The sequence below is a fragment of the Bos grunniens genome, chromosome 22 (genome assembly GCF_055505025.1).
Source record: "Bos grunniens cultivar Pamir isolate PY7600 chromosome 22, Bosgru_T2T1.0, whole genome shotgun sequence".
NCBI classification, from domain to species: Eukaryota; Metazoa; Chordata; class Mammalia; order Artiodactyla; family Bovidae; genus Bos; species Bos grunniens.
In genome coordinates, this window is record NC_141186.1 from 39,896,500 (window position 1) to 39,918,662 (window position 22,163).

General features: G+C 40.4%; 1 protein-coding gene across 18 annotated transcripts in view; it reads right to left on the reverse strand.

Moving 5' to 3' along the window:
• The window catches only part of PTPRG (protein tyrosine phosphatase receptor type G), a 777,241-nt gene that overhangs the window by 494,926 nt on the left and 260,152 nt on the right, over positions 1 to 22,163 (reverse strand). For 4 of the 18 annotated variants that reach the window (XM_086367094.1, XM_086367092.1, XM_086367096.1 and 1 more), the window contains one exon: positions 9,681 to 9,845. The exons of the other annotated variants lie outside the window; for them this stretch is intronic. The gene's annotated coding sequence lies outside the window, so the exon portion shown is untranslated. The remainder of the gene's footprint in view (positions 1 to 9,680; positions 9,846 to 22,163) is intronic. 18 annotated transcript variants of the gene reach the window in all.

Consider the following 22,163-nt stretch of genomic DNA (forward strand, 5'->3'; position numbering starts at 1 on the left):
ACACATATTATTAATATATTTCAGTGGAAAAGTCTATAACATCAGCTAGAAGTATTATGAATTTGATATCTCCATTAAAATGATAGATATACAAATGGTATTACATCAGCTTTAAGTATACATATCATTTAAAAAATACACTTTACAGCTAAATGTCCACCCCTCTCCTGACAGGCTTCAAGAACTTGAGAATACCAGACTGAGAAAGGTAAGGCTTCAAAGGCTGAACTAGAAGTATTTGCGTTAAATGCTCTCACTGAATCTTAAAACAGAAAGGAAGCCACCAAGCAAAATCAAAGCACAAATTTCACTTTGGCTCGACAAACCATGATGTAGCTTATCTCTTAGCTTCTGATGAAGAGAGCCATACCGGTTTTAAACGATGCAGTCAAAAAAAGAGAGCAAAACTGTCAACAAATCTGTCAAGGATCAGCAATACTAGAGAAGACTCTCCACTTTCCATTTTTAAAAAATGTACAGACACATATATTTAATATGTATGTTTTCTTTTCTGTTTCACACTTGAAATATAGCCACACAACTAAATTAAACCTTATTAACCTAAAAAATGATAGTATCCTTCACTACAAGAGAGTAAAGACAGCTCACAGCATACAATTCCAAAGCCTGCTGCTGCTGCTGCTGCGTTGCTTCAGTCGTGTCCAACTCTGTGCGACCCCATAGACGGCAGCCCACCAGGCTCCCCCATCCCTGGGATTCTCCAGGCGAGAACACTGGAGTGGGTTGCCATTTCCTTCTCCAATGCATGAAAGTGAAAAGTGAAAGTGAAGTCGCTCAGTCGTATACAACTCTTAGCGACCCCATGGACTGCAGCCTACCAGGCTCCTCCATCCATGGGATTTTCCAGGCAAGAGTACTGGAGTGGGGTGCCATATTCCAAAGCCTAGCTATCTCAAAATTCACACAGTGAGGCTTCCAAAAATACGACACTTCTGATTTGCTACATAGGTTCTCAGAATTGGCAGTGTTCCAGGGTTATGCCAGGTGACATCACAGCATTCTCAGAAGCAGCTTTTAAATACATTTTTAAATGAGTAAATTTGACCGGGCTTGGAGGCAAATCTAACTTTGGGGGACAACTACTGTTGTATAAGAAAGATACTATCTTCACACTGCACTGTATGATCATCCCATGCAAAGATTTTTGTCTTCTCTGAACCCTACCATCATGAACTTATCAAACTACAATGAAAGGAATGGTCATTAGTTGAATGCATAACCAACAGAGTCAAATAAGTCACAAGCACAAGTGCCTTTTTCTCCAAGTTCAGGGTCATGACAAACCAGCTAATTAAATTTACTAAGCAAATTTCTGGATGCCAGCCCTATCCTTTGAAGGTGGATAAAAATTTTCAACGGACGGAAAAAAAATATTTACAGGCAACTGTGCCATACAAAATAAAACAACAACAAACTCTGCAAGGGTCATCCATGGTGGACATAGACTTTTGGGGTGAGTGAAGACTCGCTTCTTGACAACACTATCCAGTGACTTTATTCAAACTCTAGTCAAATCTGTGTCTCTGTTTATAAGACAGAGATCGAGGCAGTAGGGAGAGTCAGGCAGTACTGGCCTTTGAAGTGATTACCCACAAAGACTTTCTTTTGGAATGATCCTTCAAGCCTGAGGAATATTTTCCCTGGTGGTATGGCTCAAGGAAGCAGAAGGCTAAGTGAAGTGTGAAGAATGGCCCCCAGTCTGCACCAGAGGCAACGCAGGCCTGTTTGGCCCGGACCATGGAGACAGAAAGGTCATTCATTACCCAATGTGAACAAACAGTGTACATCTGTGATAAATAGTGGTCATTATTGAACTACAATGCTCTCTGGGAATTCCTCGACACTTCCTTGACATTAATGTACTTTTCGTGGAGGGCTCAGAAAGGCTCTCTTGATATTATTTAGTGCTTCAAGTCTTATGTAGGATACCACAGATCTTCTCCTTTGTTGGGGCAAATGGGTCTGAACAAATACCAAATGTCTTCTTTACTGGTATAGCATACCAAGTCTGTTTTTCCTCAATCAAATGTGCGTGCGCACACACACACACACACACACACACACAAGCACGTGCTAAGGTTGTGTATCTGTATCAATGCAAGCAGATACTAACAAAACATAATCCTGACAGTATTGGAGAAATGGTCCATTCTGAGCCTTGACCTGTTCTGAGTTAAGGGTCAGTCACACAGGTAACTACATTACACACACGACCCAGTGAAACAAAAGAAATACAAAAGATGTTGGCCCAAATAAAGATATTCCTCAGGGAAGTGATAACCACAGTTTATCTTTTTTTCACATAATCCTTGCCACGGGGCCCTTCATACAAGCTGCTGTCACTGCAGGCAAGACTTGTCACTCTCTCTCCCATAAGCCTTCACCAAGCCAATTCCCACTGGCTCAACTCCAGTATTGTCCTACTTGAAGCCTTTCTAACACATCCCACCCCAACGGTGTGTGTGCGGTCGCTCCCTCCTCTGGGTTCACACCGTGGCTCCTTGAGAGGCTAAATAAAACACATGTCAGGGCCGTGGCAACTGGCTGCTGTGAGTTGAAATTCACTTGGTCACTATTTGGTGCGAAGTATCCGTCAGGCACTGTGCAAACCCTGTCTACCGCATTTCACTCTAGTCTGAATTCTCCCCATGGAACAAAGAGGACTTACATCTTCTTCATCTATGTATTCCCAGATGCAACTGACTATGCCTGGTACCTACACTTACACAACACAAGTGGCTATCAGCAAGGATGGACAGGTAGATACATTAAATATGTTTCCTACCGTGTCATCCAGGTTTGATGACTGCATATGGAAAAGCGACTGAACTGTTTGAAATCCTAGGCTTTTAAACCTTTAAAATATGAATGACATTTTATTTCATAAAAATGCCTGCAGTATGAAGTCCCTGTAACCTGTCTCGATACACAGAGAAAAGGCACATAGAAGAGTAAGTTCACATCCTCTTGGCAAAAATGTAGCACTGATTCAGTATTCACAGCAAAGCAAAACTAATTATTGCATGTGGAACATAAGCCAATTGAGCATAATTGACTTGGTCCAAGGATCCCGAGTTGATTTAAGGAAACAACTGAAGGAAAAACACAGTTCACTGTTAAGAACAACACTTAATACTTTCAAATAAAGTAAGACTAAACATCTCTCTTCAAGTAGTACCTGAGATGATACACTACTTATTATCTCTTAGTAAAGATGTTTTTAAGGTACTGTAAAATGAGCACAGCATGTACTCTGTTTCTGAAATAATTCTACTAAGTAGACAGTATCTCCTTGGGTCCCTAAACTAGCTCTACAACGACAGAACTACCAGTGACAAGGTATTGTTTCAGAAGACAAAATCTTTGCATTTTATCTACTTGATATTAATATTTGTATTATTTTGATAGCTGCGTAATCTAATACTGAGAAAGAGACAGGTAAGGTAGAGCCTTCTAGACAGATATGAAGATATTTTATACACATGTGTATCAATATATACACACACATACATATATACACATACACACATATATACACACATACATGTATACACATGCATATATATACATACACACATACATATACATATATGTCAAGAAACTATTCCTACAGCCGAGAAAATTTCCATGAATTTAAGGACAGTATGTCCTTTAATGTATGTCAAGAAGCCATGGGCAAAATTGCAGTGCTTAGATGGGACCAAGAAGATATCTCCTCCTGGACCCATAAGACTAGCACCCAGATTCCATCTGCCTTCCTCTCTCCTGCTATGTGATGTGGAAGGAGAAGAGGGAGCCGTGAAGCAACAAAGTACAGAAAGGTTCCAGTGGGAACTAGGAATCAAAACTCGTATTGAAGACTAAAAATAATGGGGGGGGGGTGGGGAGTAATGTGTATATATATGGCTGATTCATGATATTGCATAGCAGAAACTAAATAATAATTATGAAGCAGTTATATTACAATTAAAAATAGCAAAAAAAAAAAAAGACTAAAAATAGAACCCTTATTTTTGACCCCATTTCTCTCAGGGTAAATGAGTTTATATTGAAGAAATTAGCAGTTCTCCAAAAACAGAAATTTCAAACAACAAAATGCTTTCTCGCTCCTGCTGTACATATGCCAGCTAGGAAGACCAGGCTCAACACCATCCTCATTCAGGTCTTTGCACTTCCCTCACTCACTCTTAATAAAGTTTCCACTTAAGGCAGCAGGACTCCTATCTACTGAAATTCTATTTGCTGTGCCAAGTTCCAGGACCAAACCCACCTCACAAGAGACCAGGGCCATGTAGTGCTACCATCTGCCCAGGGGTGTAGCTCAAAATACTTCTTGAAGCACAGTAATTACTACTTCAGTCACCAAATAATTTCAGGGCAAGTTAGGTTTTCCAATCATATGATGACATCACAGACTGAATGGACATGAGTTTGAGTAAACTCCAGGAGTTGGTGATGGACAGGGAGGCCTGGCATGCTGTAGTCCATCGGGTAGCAAAGAGTCGGACACGGCTGAGCGACTGAACTGAACTGACCGATTTCTTAACATTTCCATGTTCAGAAACTTTCATATTTGAGCATGTATCTTGGGACTTCAGACCCAGGGTACCTAAATAGATGGTATGTGGAGTCATTAATCTTTGCTTACAGAAAAGGTTATACAGGGTAGGAAAACAAACAAGTGACAGGTAACAGGTACTTTTACCACCATAAAAAAAATCTTACTTAAGTTCAGGCTGACATTAACATAAACATGAAACATTTGGCCATAGTGGAAAGGGGAAAAATAGTAAAGACATCAGATTCTTAAGTTCTGCAAGATGTGCAGATATACACTGGGTGATCCCAAACCTACTGTCAAAAACGTCTGCAGGGGTGGGAGGGTCAGGTGAAAGGACAAATGCATTTCCCCACGAGCCCTTGTGACCTACATTAATCATCAGTGACCTCCGTGTCACAGTCATGTCAGATCCACTTAGCATCACTGCAGGTTAATATCCTGGTGCCTCCAAGATTTGAATGTATTCAAATCTCGAATATCAATACATTGATATTCACCATATGCAACTCATCACTGGGGAGACAGGTCCCTTTGACAGAAAAGGGACGAATGTTTTTAGCATATACAAACTGAATCTTCACAAGAGAAATAAATGAAGACGCTTCTCCACGCCCCACCATCCAAAAACTACATTCATCAATAATTAAGATTTTTCTAAAAATTTCAGAAACCTATTTATCCTCTGAAAACAATACAGACACTTGTTAATGACAATGGTGGCCAAGAAATTTTAAGCACTATGTGCCATGCACACTAAGCAATTTACACAGAGTATTTCTATGAATCTTACAAAATTCTTAGTTTTATCTTCATTTTATTAACAAGATCATAGAATCAGGAATAGAAGAAATAAGATCAAATCTTGGGCTTACTCAAATTTTGTGAGATTTAGCTACCACATGATATTTTCTCCTACATAAGAAACATTTTTAACTCTTAATACATATTGTAAAACCAAATAATTATATATGAAATACTTAAATGTCCATAATTCCCTGTATGTTCGAGTCTTTACTATTTCTATGGATCATGACCAGAAGAAAACCCACCTCTTAGATGACCATAAGGATCTAACTGCATTTTTCTGAAGTTGTCCCATTTATTCTGTATTCCATTGGACTAGCCTTCTACTTGAAGCATTTAACTTTCTGGGCTATAAAAGAAAATCTGAGAAAATAGTTACCTCATTGGGTTTCTCTTATCTGATGATTTCTAAAAGTGCTGAGATACTTAGAAGGGGAAACACCCCAGAATCTCTCCAGACCATAGAAACAATGGAAGTGAGCTTCCTGGTCCATCTTCAGGGTTCTGACTGTTCTCACACACCATCCTCAGAGCAGACACTTTGGGAGCCAGGGCTGGAAGACAATGTCCCCGTATCACTACTCTGGAAGGTTTACATCTGTCTCCCATTCTGCCACTGTCCATACCTCAGGACAAGGCTCTGGGCCACACTTCATGAAATCAATCAAACGTCCAAGAGCATATCTCCTCTACTGTTCTGGCTCTGTCTTAAGTACGTCATGAAACTTACAGAAGCCAGCTGGACACTGTATAGCTTACGAGCATGAACATGTTACAGAGTTTTAGCTTATCTCCTACACAACTGATTGTGGAGAAATTACAATTTTACTTAAGCATCCCACTGACACTGAAAACTCTCACAGTGGAACGAACTTGCAGCTAGGTTTTCCCTACTGCACGGGGAGCCATCTTCAATGTAAATTTTGGTTTGCTTTGACTTAACTGTCCTACCTGAGCAGCCTGGCGGTAAGGCTCTACGTGGTAGAAGGATCTACAATGTTTGCGGGTGAAAGCTGCTTGCTGTCTTATGAAGAACAATCTTGCCGGACAAGGAAGCTAAAATACGAAAGTTCAACCTCGCTTCCCATTCCCAGACAGAATGAAAATGTTCATTTAAGAAATGAGTATTCTCTACAAAAAAAGTCCAGGAATATTTTCCAATTACTCAACAGGAATACTTGCTCTGGTCTGAGAAACGATTCATGGTCCTCTGACCCGAATCTCACAAGTGTCAATGTTTTAGACTCATTAATAAGCTGATATATTAAAGATATATCAAATTGCCATAGCATATTCTTGGTATCTTACAGTTTTGTCAATTATACCACACTTAAGCTTAAATTTAAAATGTAAGATTAAATTAAAAAGATTTTTTAAACCCACGGATACATATCATCAGTAAATTGGCTGCAGAGACAAATCTAAGAACTAAAGATATTTCTACATGTCCTGCTTCATCAATTTCTACTTCCATTGTGAATCCATGTAAAGCTTATCTTCATGATAAGCAGAGGTTTTTCTCTGGGTGGGGGGGAGGGTTCTAATTTGTTATGTTGTATCTGTATTTGTTTTGCTGTCTACAATTTAAAAATATTATAAATAACCACAACTTTTAAGTTTTCCATCACTTTTCTTAAGCTCAAATTTACTCCATTTTAATTGCACATACTTCTCACACCAGAAATGCATAGCCCATTAAGCTCTACTTGCCTTTGCATTGAGTAATAAGATTCCATTAATTAATAACCCTTGTACAACTCGTCATTAACGCTAACGCCATCCATCTCCTAACGTAGCCAAACTTTCAGGAGCAGAGTGCACAAAATGGGACGAAGTACAAGGCACAAAATACTCTACCCAGGATAATAAAATGCCTTGAGAAGTCCTGACCAGGAAACGCAGCACACAGAATATTGTACAGAAGCTTGCCCTCTGCAGCCTTGTTCTCTTTCCCCGAAGAGACACACCCTCAGCCATGGAAAGGATCTGTCTAAAACCAATACTCCCTTTTTCCTTGTCTCCTTTTTGGGGGGAAGGTCTGAGGACACAGTTATAGAGGAAATTCTCCTGCTGTGTACAGCTAGAAGAGTGAAGATTGCGGCACCAATGAACAGCACCAAAAATACCCAATTATCGGCCATATGAAAAATAACTTCACATTGGAAAATTGCTCAGTGCTTAAATTGGAAAGAAAATCTCTAGGCTACTAGGAGTTTCACAAACACAACTTTCTCAAGAATGAAGCTCCTTTCCTTCAAGTGCCTCATTTATTTTTTTGGTGCCTCTGGTTTTTCCAAACAGGAAAGATCCCTGTGAGAACAGAAAAGATTTCCTTCTTTCCTTTTCTACAGAAGGTCGCTGTGAACATTCATCACCAGTGCTGGCTGTGAGCGCTCCCATTGGTGAAGTTATCACAAATAAAGTTCAGGGACACCATCAACACGTTACTCCTCATTAACAGGAAAGTTAAGCCTTGAGTCAGGGACAAGAAAGAAATTTTTTCAACGTCAAGCCGGCGTTCCCAACAGGCCAGATTACTTTCCAATTGCCTTTTATCTTTTGCAATTATTGTGTGAAACCCAACTGTTACTTACTTCATACTTGGGAACTCGGATGGCAAGTGAAGACGTGAACAGTAACAAACTGGCAAGGAAGTCAAAGAAACTGTACTGAGAAGACAAGAATGTGGCCTTGAAGGAGCTAATCCACAAGCAAACTCATTGAGAAGAGTCAAAATAACGCTTCCCTGTCAGAAAACAAGGAAGCTTTTCTTGGCTCTGCCATTGATGGAAACTTAAGTGCTTAGGGAAGTTGCTTAACCTGTCTGGGGCACTTAATCCCTGGGAGAAGGATTTGGACAAGTCACTAGGATGCGTAAGAGGAAGTAACATTACTGAGTCACGGCCCCATACCTCTTGGCAAAGCCTACCTAGTGCAACTTACATGAATCCTAGTGCCTCCATTTACTCATCTGTAAAATGGAGAAAATAATGGTGGTGGATCTGATAGAGGTACCATGAAATCCAGGAGGTCTGAGCATCCTTCCTGGGACAGTGTTATCTATCGTTATGATCATCAGTACTGTCATCACTTACAGTTTTCCTTATTCACATGACGGTGCGTGTTAAGTTGCTTCCGTTGTGTCCAACCCTTGGCAATCCTATGGACTGTAGCCCTCCAGGCTCCTCTGTCCACGGGATGCTCCATGCAAGAATACTGGAGTGCGTTGCCATGCCCTCCTCCAGCCGACTTTCCCCACCCACAGATCGAACCCATTTACCATGGGCACCATCTGGGAAGCCCCTCATTCACCAACTTGCTCACAACTCACTACTCCTTAATGTTTACACTTTTTAACATTTCTGTCTCTCCCTCTTTGCATGCCTCTTTAGAGTCCCCCTAGATTCAATCTAACTCTCTCCCTTTAGATTTTATTTTATAACAAGTCACTTACCACTTAACCTCCAGTTTTCTGGTGTTCCAAATGAAAGAAATATGACCTTCCAGGTTTTTAAATAATGTCAAAAATGTAAAACTTACCAGGTTTTCTGTCAATCTTAGAAGAGCACGCAATTTAGAACTTAGGGAGAACAAATGAAAATGAAACAAGTATGACTTTGTTATTAGTGTTACTGTTTCTGAACAACTTAAGATTCTTAAGGTGAAGACGTAGCCCTCAATAGCTACAGTAAATCAACATTGAGATGAATACTACAAAATGTAAAGTCTATTAAAAATGGCATTTAAAAATTCTGACTAAGAAAGACACAGAAGACAAATACTGCATGTTATCACTTATATATAGAATCTAAAAAATAAATCCAGTGAACGAATATAACCAAAAAAAAGCAGACTCACAAATTCAGAGAACAGACAGAGGCGAGAGGGAAGTGGAGAGGAACGAAACAGAGTAGGGGATTAAGAAGTACAAACTATTACACATGAACAAGCTACAAGGCTATATTGTACAACACAGGGAATAGAGCCGATTTTTCATAAAAACTTTAAAATGTAGTATAACTAAAATACGGAGTCACTGTTACGCACCTGAAACTAATATAACAATGTAAATCAACTATACTTCAATAAGGAAATAAACATAAAAAATAAACTTAAAAAAACTAAGGAAAGTAATATATGAAATCCTTGGTATACAAAAAGGAGTAAGCCCATATATGTCCACAGTGAGTCAAAACAAAACATATCTTATAAAGGTGCAAGAGGTAACAAGTAATCAAGTTCACCAAAAGGTGCACAAAACAGGAAATTTCACTCATATTCAACTTCCCACTACCTTAACAGAGGAAGTGCAAAAAATGGACCCCTGAAGATGAACACTGGAGCTGTTACTGGAGTGATCCCCAGGCACCAGGAGCCTCAATGCACGGAATAGCAAAACCTGCTTTTTCTTTTCTGAGGACCGCAGTGATTCAACACCAATGAATTACTGTGTGATCTCCTACAGCCAGGAGGACAAAAGGAGAGACAGGGATGAGAAATAAAAATGCTTTAGTTTTATGTCAACTTGATTATCCAGATATTTGGTGAAAAACTTTTTCTGGGTGTGTTCATAAGGGTACTTCTAGATGAGATTAGCATTTAAATCCATAGACTGAGTAAAGCAGATGGCCCTCCTCAATGTGGGTGAGCATCATCCAAGCTGTTGAGGACCTGAATAGAACAAAAAGGCCGAGGAACAAGAAATCAAGCTTTTCCTGACTGCTGAGCTGGGATTTTGCTCTTCTGAAGGCTTCAGACTCAGATGGATCTTATACCAGAGGCTCTGCTGGGTCTCATGGGACATTTCAGCTTCCATAATCATGTGAGCCAGTCCTATATTAAAAAATCTTTCTACTTTCATTTATGTGGTTTAACTTTGATTTATACGCATTCTACTGATTCTGTTCACTCTAATACATCTACCAAAACCCTATAATCTCTAACTGGTTGCCCAGACTTTTTCCCCAAAATTTATTCTTTTTCACTACTACTAACAAAAGCCAAAAGATAATAAAATATTTAAAAATATGAATGACCAATTCAAAACAAAATCCAATATTCACATTTTTCCAATTACAATAGACCTTTTTCTCTGTTGGATTGATCCAGGATCCAAAAAAGGTCCATATATAAACTAAGGCCATCCTGAATCTCTTTTAACCCATAAGTTCCCCTTTTATCTCCTTTACCCACTGTGTTTTAAGTCTGAATTTTGCCAGTTTTACTGATTACATCCCCATGGTGTCATTTAACTTGTTACCGCTATTTATTTTCTGTAAATGACAGACCTAGAAGCTTGATCACATTAGTTTCGTTTTTAGCAAGACTACTCCATTGATAAGAGTTGTATTTCTCTATCGAAGTACATCATGTTTAGGTGTTCCCATATTTATCATGATAGAGGCCCTCAATGATCATTGCCGACATCTGCAAATTTATTGGGGGTGGGAAAACTATATCACTACTGGCACGATTCTCTCTGAATCCACTGGAAACTATAATTCTAGTGACCTTAAAGACAGTTCAGTTCAGTCACTCAGTCATGTCCGACTCTTTGCGACCCGATGAATTGCAGCACGCCAGGCCTCCCTGTCCATCACCAACTCCCGGAGTTCACTCAGACTCACGTCCATCAAGTCAGTGATGCCATCCAGCCATCATCCTCTGTCATCACCTTTTCCTCCTGCCCTCAACGCTCCCAGCATCAGGGTCTTTTCCAACGAGTCAACTCTTCACACGAGGTGGCCAAGTAATGGAGTTTCAGCTTCAGCATCATTCCCTCCAAAGAAATCCCAGGGCTGATCTCCTTCAGAATGGACTGGTTGGATCTCCTTGCAGTCCAAGGGACTCTCAAGAGTCTTCTCCAACACCACAGTTCAAAAGCATCAATTCTTCGGCTCTCGGCCTTCTTCACAGTCCAACTCTCGCATCCATACATGACCACTGGGAAAACCACAGCCTTGACTAGACGGGCCTTAGTTGGCAAAGTAATGTCTCTGCTTTTCAATATGCTCTAGGTTGGTCATAACTTTCCTTCCAAGAAGTAAGCGTCTTTTAATTTCATGGCTGCAATCACCATCTGCAGTGATTCTGGAGCCCCAAAAAATAAAGTCTGACGCTGTTTCCCATCTATTTCCCATGAAGTGATGGGATCAGATGCCATGATCTTCGTTTTCTGAATGTTGAGCTTTAAGCCAACTTTTTCACTCTCCTCTTTGACTTTCAAGAGGCTTTTTAGTTCCTCTTCACTTTCTGCCATAAGGGTGGTGTTATCTGCATATCTGAGGTTATTGATATTTCTCCCGGCAATCTTGATTCCAGCTTGTGTTTCTTCCAGCCCAACGTTTCTCATGATGTACTCTGCATAGAAGTTAAATAAGCAGGGTGACAGTATACAGCCTTGACGTACTCCTTCTTCTATTTGGAACCAGTCTGTTGTTCTATGTCCAGTTCTAACTGTTGCCTCCTGACCTGCATGTAGGTTTCTCAAGAGGCAGGTCAGGTGGTCTGGTATTACCATCTCTTTCAGAATTTTCCACAGTTTATTGTGATCCACACAGTCAAAGGCTTTGGCATACTCAATAAAGCAGAAACAGAAGTTTTTCTGTAACTCTCTTGCTTTTTCCATGATCCAGCAGATGTTGGCAATTTGATCTCTGGTTCCTCTGCCTTTTCTAAAACCAGCTTAAAGACAGTAGTGTGATTTATTATCTGAAGTACTTCTAAAAAAGAAAGATTCTTTACTGACCATTTAGTTACCTGTGTGGGCGTGTTTAGTCTCTCAATCATGTCCGACTTTTTGAGACCCCACGGACTATGGCCCACCAGGCTCCTCTGTCCATGGAATTCTCTAGGCAAGAATACTGGAGTGAACTGCCATGCCCTCCTCCAGGGGATCTTCCCAATCCAGGGATCAAACTTATACCTCTTGTATCTCCTGCACTGGCAGACAGATTCTTTACCACTGCACCACCTAGGAAGTCCATTTAGTTACCTGGGTGTACTTATTTCATCAGCATTTCTTCAGGCTTTAAGGTTGTCTGAACCAAGGAGCACAAAGAAGCTAAGCCTTTACTAAACTCTCCAGGAAGAGCTCATGGGAATAATATTCCCTCATTTCTATCACATTCACAATAATATGTCTGCTGGTTTATACTTGAAGATCTGCTTGGTTAGTTATAAATTCCATGGCTCACATTTCTTTCCATGATTATCTTATTTATGATCTTCTATTGCTTATCTGGCATAAAGCACTGCTGTCAAAAAGTCTCATGAGAACCTAATTTTCTTCCTTATAGTGATGAAGTCTTTTTGCTTGCATGCTCAAAGGTATGTTTTCCTTGCATTAAAGACCACACTTTTACTATACTATGTCTCAGTGATGATTTGAGATGATTTCATGAGGAACAAAGTGGCCCTTTCAATATGCAGCTTCAAGGACTCTTTCTTCAACAAAGTTTTCTAATGGTTTTTTATATTAGTTTTTTTCTGTTTAATTTCAATCTCATCTTACAGGTCTCCTGTTATACATACTTGGTTCTTCTTTAGATAGTTTCTATACAATATTTCCTTAAATTCTTTTCATTACTCTATTTTCATTTAACTGTTTAAACACTTCATCTCGTCTTCCTCTACTTTTCTCAAAGTATAAACTGTTGTGTTTACCTGCTCCTGCCTACTTTTCTAGTTTACTTTTAATTTCTAAAAATCAGTTTTATCTGTACTTTTTTCATGAACTCTCCCATCTTTCTTTTCAACCATTTGTTTCTCTAATGACCTTTCACACTTCCATCATGTAAATACTTTGTCCCATTTTAAAATATCAAGTATACAGCTCTTGTGAGTATTGTTCCTTATTTTCTTTTTTAATTATAACTTTGTATGGAGTTATTATCCTATTCCCATTTTTTTCCTATAAAATAAATATCCCCCAATATGGGGAGGGTTTGTAGCTGTGTTCTTGTTCAAATGAACAGAAGTGCTGTCACAAAGAGAGTCAAAAGCTGTGACCTTCTGCTTTTACAGATTTGTCTTTTCAACGTCCACACATTTACTGAAACCCTCTTTCTCTTTGACCCTCATTGCCCAATTTTATTCAATCTGGTCTCTACTCCCAGCACTTCTCCCTTGATGCTGAGTCTTACCTTAAAAGGGACATTCAGGATGTTAGTTTATAAAATAACAGAGCTGAGAGATTACCAGACCTTACTGTTTAGCAGACCTTACTGTTTCCCAGTCTCCTTGCACTTGCCCTAGAACTAGAGAGCCTGTTACAACTCTCAGCTCTTCTACATAATTCCTATGGGCTCATCACACTTTTCTTTGGGATCTGCAGCTGACTTGGGGGATTTTGGATCATTCACTCCCTTCCAGGGCCAATTCCTACACAGGTCTTACAGCTCTCACTGTTTTGTCTCATCCACACATACTCTGAGACTAATGAAGATACCTTAAATCCTAGTTTTATAGCAAATATTGCTTGTGGGTTTCTATGTTACCTCTCCTAGTTGCTGCATTTTTTTCATGGAGAAGTTGGAGGTTTAAAAACTATTACCACTGGTATCACTTCCCAGAACTCACTGGAAACTCAATTTATAATGAGCCCAAAGCCAACCAATTAAACTTTTAGTATTTCTTATAAATACTAAAAGTACATCAAAATATTCTAATTACCCCTAAATCAAAGACCCCCACATCCTCATGTTTTCTATGATTTTTTTGCTTTTCAACATAAAATTATTTAAGAGATTAAACCTAAAAATTTAGCAATAAGTTTTTCTAAGATGATCATTAGCCCTTTGTAAATTTATCATGAAGTACACAAACACACAAGAGAATCAACTAATGAAACCCTTATGTACCTACCAATAAACTTTAGAGCATTAAATTTAATGTTGTGAACAAATTACACCCCCCAAAATCCATTTCCATACACATTTTCAAGTGAAACTGTTCTAATCAGCACATTGAGACATCAGCCTTCAAACCTTCTTACCCTTTATCTCATTACCATTCTCAACCAAACTTTCATCATCTCTCACCAAAGTCACTACAAAACCAGCCATCTATATCCCTCTTCAATCCATTTTCAAATAATATATAAACAAATTGAACATACAACCAAACTAGCAAGGAGCACACAGAATCTGAGTCTAAAGCAGCCTTGCAAGAGGGAAAACGTAGTGGATTTGGAGCTAGGCAAATATGAGTTTCAATTCTATCTCCATTATCGGCCTAAGTCTTAGCATCTTTATAAAACTGGGATGATAACTGTTGCTCCCTGATAGGGTTGCTGCCTGGGGTAATGAGATCTGGCACACAGCAGTATTTTTCTGGGGACATATCCAAGGAATACTTGGCCTCCTAAACCTTAAAAACCAGTAGAGCTAATACTGTACCTTTCATGGGCTACAGCTTAACAGTCAGCCATTTTTCTGGTTCTGTGAATCCTTTTCAGGAATACCAAGACACAAAGCAGCAGCAAGTCAAAATTTCTCCTCTGAACTAAAGTAAAGCTACCTTGCTATCTGAACTCCACATCCTTGGGTCTCAATTTCCTCACCAGATAAATGTAAAACTTTCAATAGACAATCTTGAAGTCACCTTTATAGATTTCGTAACAAACTTTAAAAAGTTATTTGACTGCAGGCAAGGAACACTAGCAAACTAAAGGCATTGGTTCTGCTACCGAATGATCTTCATTTGCATTAATATTTTCAGGGGTTAAGGATGGTCAGTAACCACTGAGTTTATGAAGCAAGTGTGAAAGTGAAAGTGTTAGTTACTCAGTCCTGTCTGACTCTCTGTGATCCCATGGACTATAGCCTGCCAGGGTCCTCTATCTGTGAAAATCTCCAGGCAAGAATACTGGAGTAGGTTGCCATTCCCTTTTCCAGAGATCTTCCCGACCCTGGGATCAAACCCGGCTCTCCAACATTGTGAGCAGAGTCTTTATCCTTATCAAATAAACTGGAATTAAATAATAATTAGATGTACATTCTAGAATTTCTAAGCACTAGTCATGTTTCGAAACAAATTTAAAAAGTGATCTGCTTTGTTCACGTCTGTATCCACAGTGCCTGTAACACTGCCCAGCGCGTAACAGAAGCTTTATAAGTATTTGTTGGATGGATGAATTGGCCTCTCCAAACCTAATAAAAGCCACCGTATCCTTCATCTTGTCTGGTAATGACCAAGATCAAAAGAGCAACATGGTTCTCAACAAGCTCTGGCAATATGGAAGTGATAAACCCCTTTTTGCTCAGTGAAACAATGAGGCCCCATCATCTGAATTTCTAAACCTTAACAAAATATAAGCTCATATTCTGCTGTTAGCTTATATCAGAGATGGCACTGGGAAATGGTAATCTGCACTGCAATGTAATGCCTATCTCCACCCTGCAGTAGAAATGAAATTACAACCAGTAAAAAGAAGCAATGGGATTTCTTTTAATAATAACACTAAATTTGAGAAACCAAAAGCCATTAACAACCAAACTAGGAGGCAGCTCACAGAACTCAAGTCTGAAATAGCCTTGCAAGAGGGGAATATATACTAGATTTGGAGCTGGGCAAATGTAAGTTTGAATCCTATCTCCCCTACTGGCCTAAGTCTGAGCATCTAGAGAAAACTGGGATGAAAACTGTAGCTCCCTCACAGAGTTGCAGCCTGGGGTAATGAGATCAGGCACACAAAGCACTTGGCAACAGACTTGGCACAAAGCAGTCATGCAATGAAATTTATCTTCCAGAGTTCCTTCCAATCAGCCTAGATAAATAAACGATGGTATAAAAAAAAAGAGAAAGAAAGACAGAAGTAGAAAAGAAGAGAGATACTCCACAAGGGTATGTAAGTTTTTACATATGTACATCTTTCCCCTTTTGCTTATACATAAAAGACTACACACCCTAGGTAGCTAAACCGAACTTAACAGAATTTTAAGCAGCCTTCCACATAACTCACAGTTCCCTAAGGTCTAAGTAGACTTTAAAAGCAGATCTTAAAGGATAAACAAAAACCAAGTGAAAAAAACATATGGGGCAACTAAAGCAAGGCTGAACCACAGCAGATCAAATCTCAATGAAGTAAAGTTACCACTAGACATAGTTCTCTTGGTGAATTTCAGATTTGCTTTCTGTTAAAAAACAAGCAATGTCCGTCCTTGAATCTGTTCTATTATACAAGAGTTGGAATAATGCAATGGCTACAGACTACAAATGTCTTTCCAGGCTACAGAATCTACCCACAATGCAAGAGACACTGGTTCAATCCCTGGGACAGGAATATCCAGTGGAGAAGTAAATGGCAACCCACACCAGAATTCTTGCTTGGAAAAGCCCATGGATGGAGACGCCTGGTGGGCTAGAGTCCATGGGGTCGCAAAGAGTCGAACGCAACTTAGCAACTAAACAATGTCCGAATACAAGCTCCTATGCAAGATGGTCCAAGAACACATCCCAGGGCGATGTCCATGCTGGGTTAGTTAACGATGGACACAGTTGAGGAGCCCACTCTACAGCCAGAAGGCCCAAGTTCAAATCCTCCTCCATCATTTGTTAACTGTGACTTTGGACAGGTGCCTTAACTTTCCTCCACTTCAAGTTCATTGTCTTTAAAAATAATATCTCATAAGATTTCTGAAAGGATTAATGTAATAGCTGAAAGGCACTTAGGAGAAAGCTTGGCACATACTAAAACATTATGTAAATGTTTGGGACATAAAGAAACACTTCGTTTGTCATATGAGAATATTAACTGCCCCTTCATCATAAGACTGTTGGGATAAATCAACAAAATAGTTCACGTAAAGTGTATAGCACTGGGCCAGGATCACAGTATTAGTTCAATAAATGACTATTAACACTTCAAATACAACTACTACTGTTATTTTAAAGGCATCCAGAACTCTTCAAAACTAAGATGGCTGAAAAATAAATCAGTAGAAGTAAACATATACACACAGACACACACACATTTTAGTTCTTTTATTCCTCACTCTTTCTAAAACCTTGTTCCCCATCCTCTGCCATTAAGCTGAGCCCCACGCAATACCTCATTCTAGAAAGTTTATTATGTCCCAAACCATACTAACCTGCCCTAGTGTCTCAAGACCCTGGTGTTTGCTAAACAATAATGGATGAAAAGTTGCTTAAGGTAATCTAAGCAATTATTCAGTGAGTGTAACAATACTGATCTTTGGATTTAAAATTTAAATTTCTCCATAAGGCATGGGGCATTTAAGACCATAAGACAGGTATGCACATTTAAATGAATCCAGCATCTGAACCAGTGGGTGCACATTAAATATTCATCAAACCAACAAAACAGTTGCTCACAGCATTTTTATCAGCTTCAATGACCTCAAACACTTCCACACTTTTACCTGTATCACCCAATTTAACTCCAGGCTCTGACCAATTTGGGAAGGACTACAGAAGGTGGATTATCAGAGGAGCCCCGAGGGCACAGAACTTCTTTGAAGACCCAGAGCCATTTAGGTGATGAGGCTGCCCCTTAGGGACTTGCCAGGTGGCACTAGAGGCAAAGAATCTACCTGCCAAGAAGGAGAAGTAAGAGATGTGGGTTCGATCCCTGGTTTAGGAGGAACCCCTGGAGGATGAAATGACAAGCCACTCCAGTATTCTTGCCTGGAGAATCCCATGAACAGAGAAGCCATGGGGTCGCAAAGATTCAGACACGACTGAAGTGACAGCGTGCACGATGCCTCTTAAGAATCTCTACTGTGGTTGCTGTTGTTCAGTCACTCACTCGTGTCCAACTCTTTGCAACCCCATGGACTGCAGTTCTCCAGGCTTCCCTGTACTGTGGAAAGCAGCTAATTGAGGAGCTCCCTGAAAACTTAAGAAATTTAATGTTGAATCTGACTTTAAGTTGGTGAGCAAAGACACATATTTGTAGAATACTCCACAACCCCTACTGCAGAAAGCAGCTCTTCGAGGCAATATATGCAAGCTTAGAAAATCTAATAACAAATCTGAGTTAATACTGGTGAGTTTTCATTGTACTGTAAAATGTCCATATCCAGTTTGAATAATCTTCAACCTTGTATGACAGATGATTATGTACAAAAGGAAAATTGACCGTGCCCTGGAATGAAGGTGGAGAATAAATATTTGTTATTTGTCGAATGGCTAACAGATGGACTGACAGGGAATGAATGAGTGAATGGCAGGAGCCCTTGCTCAATTACCTGGAGGACAATAAATCTAATGTCACTGCTATGACACTAAAAACAAAACAAACAAACAAAAAAACTAAAACCACCAAAAAGAAGCTGCCAGGAAATCTGTTCTTTGCAGCAAGGATGTGCTCTATCAGGGTACAAACATCTCTTCATTCTGCAAAACCACAAGCATTTCAAAATCTGTCCTATGCTAGCACTTCTACTCTCGAGACACTGAGGAAAGACTCATGGTTCTCGGCACTATGTCCTCGAGCACACTGTGAAATAAAAGCTTCTTTTGAACATGGCCTAATAATAAATTAAATTACTTCTGTTATGCCACAACTAATGGAGAGAAAGCACACCGCTCAAGATGAACAATAATCTAACCCATTAGATCTGATTTGTAACCTAATGATATTCTGGTTCTGGAAGAGGAACAAAACAAAATCCAAGCTGTAATAACAGGCAAGGTGTGTTGTCAGCACTCTGGAGGGAGTTTTTATATCTGAAGCCTGCGGGAATTTGGAAAAGGTCCACGGTACTATTTTTTTCCTTATCTGACTGACACAGCTGATTATACCTTTAAATTAAGTCTAATAATGCATACCAGCCTTTGTTAATCAGAATATGAAAGCTAAAGTTGTGTTTTGTGGAAAAGCAGATCATCTTGCAGTACTGAAAACAAGCGTGATTGATGCTGGGGCTTCACTGGAATTCAGCTTCGGTCAAACAGAGAGCAGGTTACGTGACCTTGAAAGAGATGGATTCATTTTCCCACATGGCTGACCACGCCCGCTCCTCAGTTTTCTGAGCAAAGAACAGACACTTTATTAGTCAACTTGGCTGTTGAACAGGTCACATTTCTGTTCCAATAATATTGTGTGACTCCCCCAAGCGGAAAAGAAGCATGGCAGTGGACATCAGGAAGGCTGCTTTCTTGCTCACTGCGGTTCAGGTACACTGGATGACATCATGATGCATAAGCTAAAGGTCGGGGCCAGGATACCCCCTATCTCTCATTGTGGGACCAGCAGCAACCGGGGTCATGGTCCACCTAAGGCAGGCGGCAGGGCACAGAGACCAAGAAACATCATGCAAGGACATGGAAGCCTTCTACCCACATGCTCCCAGTATATCCCACAGGACGAAGTCCAGTCCAAAGTCTAGGGGACAGAAAAGTGTCCACCTACCTGGAGGCAGAGCAGAGTCACTCAGCCAAGCGGCTGCAAGGGCAGTTACAGGAAGGGAGCATCCAGTCTGCACAACCATCAGTTCCGCCCACACACGGTAATCAGATCTGCACAATTCACCTGAGCTTGCCCTCCCGCTGACAGCCTCTCATTTTCCACCACAGGTACATGGGAATAGGCTAAGAGGCCGTGGGGACGCAGGAATAATCCATTCATTGGCTGACAGGTGCCAATCAGATCCTCATTCTCTCTCTCTCTCTCTCTCTGGTGTTCACTCGGTGATAGAACCCTAAAGTAATATAGTCCACAAAAGCAACTTCAACTGCTCTATTTATAGTCCTTCTTGGTGACTAGATTTCTTTGTCCTTGAATTCCCTATAATACATCATAAAAAATGCCCACTCATTCCAATTAGCTTCAGTGGCTCTGTCACTTGCCAGTATGGTCTGTAAAGAGGCCACAGTGGCAACAACAGAATTCCTATCTAGAAGGTGATGACAGGAGAAATCTATCCAAAGAGTTGAGTCTAGGAATGGGCCCCCAGACCCAGAAACTTGTCTTCTAGCACAGATTGTAAAATTAGCACATCACTGTTCTTACTGAGGGTATGTGTCTCAAAGGAGATTGGGACTAATGGAATTTTTTTTTTTTCTTTACACATATTAAGTGAAGATTCCCTTTAGCAGTGTCACTGCCTTTGAGAAGCCCCCTAAAAAGAAATCACTCCCTTTGGCTTATTATTTGTTTTTCATCCATCCCTCTCTCATCTCTCCTTCTTTGGGAATCTTGGTATTTCTTTGTAACCTTTCAAGTGAATGATTTCCAGATCAATACTTGAGGCTGTGCACTCAAATCCAAAATTTCCCCACCTGTGGACCACTTCTTCCTGGATAGCCTACTTTCCCCCTGAACACACTCTGGGTCTGGAACTGAATCGACCAGCCACCTACACAACCCTCTACCACTGCCCATATGCTCTTTATCAGAGGTATTTTCTTCTTTTCTCTTGCATCTCCTACTGAGCACACTTTTGGGCTCCAACATGCCATTAGGGGCAGATACCACTGGCTGCGTCACCACATTCCAGGAACCTCTTTTGTAGCTATGAGATGGGCAGGAGATTCAATCCCAAGCAGAAGGGACCCAAGGTGGAATGTTCAATGGGGCTTCTGGAGAAGGTCTGACTTCCTGACAGGAAGATAACTGTGGAAAGAAACTGTTCTTTTTCTGATATTCTCCCAGGCATTGTATTGAAATCATGAGAGGACAGAGCATCAAGGTCTCTGCATTTGATCAAAATGCTTCCCTAGTCCCCAACTGTCAAGTGAACAAAACCTGAACTCCTGAGGTCAGTATTAAAATGCCTTCATTATCCGGGGCACATCTATCTTGCCAGCTGATGTCTTTCTATTTCCCTTCACATCAGTTGGGAATAATTATATGACTAACCACTGGTACTGGGAGCTTACGATGCACCAAACGGTCTGCCAAACACACTACATACAGTATTCACTAGCTTACGCCATACAACCCAAGGTGGACAGTGTTATCACACCCATAACACAAATCAAAGGACGAGAACTCAATGCAAGCTTCTCTCCATAAAGCCCATACTTTTCAACCGTCGTTTCCTGGGTACCTTCTATGTAGACACTAACACATCCTATCATTTCCACAACCAGATCCTACTCCTTTAGACCAAAGGAGCTTAGACCTTTGGGCTTAGCTCAAAAAGCCACATCACAAAGGTAAAAGTCACTTCCTCTCACAAGATGTTGCAAAACCACAAGCAACTGCATTTTCCTTTGATAAAAAGAGACCTTGATGACCAACCTAGACAGCATATTAAAAAGCAGAGACATTACTTTGTCAACAAATGTCCATCTAGTGAAGGCTATGGTTTTTCCAGTAGTCATGTATGGATGTGAGAATTGGACTGTGAAGAAAGCTGAGCGCTGAAGAATTGATGCTTTTCAAGGCTATGGTTTTTCCAGTGGTCATGTATGGATGTGAGAGTTGGACTATAAAGAGGGCTGAGCACAGAAGAATTGATGCTTTTGAACTGTGGTGTTGGAGAAGACTCTTGAGAGTCCCTTGGATGCAAGGAGATCTGACCAGTCCATCCTAAAGGAGACCAGTCCTGGGTGTTCATTAGAAGGACTGATGTTGAAGTTGAAATTCCAATACTTTGGCGACCTGATCCAAAGACCTGACTCATTTGAAAAGCCCCTGATGCTGGCAAAGACTGAGGGCAGGAGGAGAAGGGGACGACAGAGGATGAGATGGTTGGATGGCATCACCTACCCGACGGACATGAGTTTGGATAAACTCCGGGAGTTGGTGATGGACAGTGAGGCCTGGCATGCTGTGGTTCATGGAGTCGCAGAGTCGGACACGACT